The sequence below is a fragment of the Lates calcarifer genome, linkage group LG10 (assembly GCF_001640805.2).
Source record: "Lates calcarifer isolate ASB-BC8 linkage group LG10, TLL_Latcal_v3, whole genome shotgun sequence".
Lineage (NCBI taxonomy): Eukaryota > Metazoa > Chordata > Actinopteri > Centropomidae > Lates > Lates calcarifer.
The window spans coordinates 23,861,856-23,864,745 of NC_066842.1; positions in this window are offsets into that span (position 1 = coordinate 23,861,856).

The following is a 2,890-nucleotide window of genomic DNA, read 5'->3' on the forward strand; positions in this document are numbered from 1 at the left end:
GTCATTATAAAGCACTTATTAAGTGACGGTAGGTAAGGAAGTTGTACATGAATTATGATCTGTGTTTTGCTCAGTATGGACCTTATAAGATAGTTGTAACACTAGAAAGGTAATTCTCCCTTATTAACACTTGATAGATATAGTCTAATCTTACATAGCAAAACACAAAAGCATTAATAGTGTCCAATAACTCTAAATAAAGTCTCTGTAATTCAGAATATGTTCCCTATTCCTGTTTATCAGGAATGCTGGAGGGGAATTTAATTTCATCTGGCACAAATGTTTGCTTGAACTCAAGGATGAACTGATTAGAATGCTGTGTTGAAAGGTCAAAGGTCAAGATCACAGTGACCTCACAAAACATAATGACGAAGAGAGGACATTTTAAATATAAAAGGTCTGAGGTCAACTTCACTGTTTCATCATAGTGTTCACTCTTCCGGCTATTATTCAACTCAATAATTTAGATATTAGATAGCAGCAGTAGAGTGATGGCAGGAAATGAGGGAGATGCAACAGAAGTCTCCAGCTAGACTCAAACTTGGGATACTGCAGGTCATCTTTGGCACCTTAACAGGTTAATCACTCCATGCTCCACATGACTATAAACTGACTAATGAGTATGATGAGTGAAATAGCTCTTTAAACTTTTTAAGTAATTTCCTCAGTGATATCACAGGTAACTTAAAGACTGAAACAAGAACAGCTATCATTAATGTGTCTGATGTGTCTCATGCCTCCTTTTATCCCATCAGACTGCAGACTGATTTGGACAATAGCCACAGTATATCCATTCGATAGCTATTGAACTATCTCTCTGCTTACGTCTTGCATTTGTGCATGTGTGTGTATGTGAGACAGAGTCTGACATCTGTAAAGTTCAGTGGTCACTCTCAAAACCATTTATTGAGACACTACATAATCATAGTGTAAGTATTAAACTTTATTGTCACTTACAATTCCGCCCAATAAACCAAAGCATTCATTAGAATAAACTAGGATGCTTTCTATAAATGTAATTTAGCATTTCTGGGAAAAGCTTTAGCTCATCCGGACATTATCTCCACTGTCTGACACACCCTATGAATTGAAAGGTTCTTTTTTATGGCCTGGAGTGAATATATAATGTGATCTGGGGAGGATTTGAATTAGATTTTCCTATTAGCCATTCTCTGACTGAACCAAGACATCTGCTTTGAATCTCGCCTAATACAATACAACTATCTCTAAGTCTGTTCAGTCGATGTCTTTAGGTCCTGTCTTTATCTCAAGCACTGTTCTCCTTTGTGATCGTCCACTCTTACTTCTCTTCATTAGGCCTCAGTACCTGACTGGACTCAATTTGACATGTACTTGTTTTGTGGATAATAATGAGAATATTTATTGGAGCTAACTGCAGTAGTATAAGGAAACCTTATGACATTGTGCAGTTACTTTTTTTGTCAGTTTATCCAGTCAAGGATCTACATGATTACTGACAAAGCCTTTGGTCTCATCTTTGCTCTCTCTCACTCTACTAGAAATTTGGTCATTGGTCCTGACCAGACGAGACTTTATTTCCTGCCATCAATGATATTCTTCTCATATAAAAACATATGACACTTTTAGGGCTTTTTAACCATTTAAATCTTTAAACACTCTACAGTGTGTGCATGCACATAAGAATTTTAGGGTGCTTTTTTTTACAGCATGTACACATTCAGAATAAAGACTTCCTTCAGCCATCTGGGAAGCGCTTTCTAAATTAAGAAATAATTAATAATTCAGTAGCATGTTGTGTGCCTTGCTCATGGGCTCATGATGTAACATCTTGAGATTTTTTGTTGTGTGGTGTCTTGTTTTATTTTGTATACTTACCTTCTTTGTTGTTACAGTTCCTGTCCTCGGGTGCTTCCTGCCCCATGACAATCCTCAACTGGTCCCCAACTACTTACCTGCCCTTGCTGTTCCCAGTCTAACCCAACTTTTTATACATATGTTTTAAAATGTTTTAAGGTTTTGCACAACCCTAAACACATCCCACCAAATAGACATATTGACATGAGGGTTGTGTAACGATCATTCCATTATGAATATGCTATATTAAGAGCACATTTGCATCAACATTATATATATATATATATATATATATATATATATAATGTTGATGAAAATGTAACACCAAAAACTGCTTTTGTCAAGTGGACATTCAAATAGCTATTAAATCTGTACTAACATGTTTTAGCTTGTGCTAGTAGCTATGAAAATGGAAACATGGAAATGTCGACGTCATGGTAGGCCTGCTAGATGGCCCCTGGTCTTGCCAACACAAAAACTGACTGGTTGAAGGATCCATGAGGCAACAGTTTCAGTGGCATTTATTTTAAATTACAGGGGTCTGGACCGTTGATTCTGAAGGCTTTAAGATAGATTTCTGTTGACTTGGCAACACAGGGCTGAGATCTGATTGGATAAAAGCTCCAGCATAAACAGACTGTGTTGGAAGCAGCGCAATCAAGAGGAAACCTATGAGATGAAGAGAATAGCCTATTGGGAACAATTCAATACATATAGTATTAATGGAAAAAAAACATATATAAAATATAATTCAGTGACTGTGACAGTAGAAAAGGCCTTGCTGGCCCTGACAGCCCACCACTGGTAAATTGTGACTGTGTGTGGCATCTTCTGCTATTGCTAGTATGGCTCTACCTATTACCTCCTAATCATCATAGCCATAGTCTATGGTTTCAGCTTATGTTCAGTAGCCTCTTCCATTTGTATATAGTCTCATGATCTGGTTTCTTACTTATTTAGGCAATTACTTCCCTTGTAGTGTAGTCATGTTGCATTAGACCCAACCCAAGCCAAAATTATGGAAGCTGTGTTTGGCAAGGAGGAGACTAAGTTC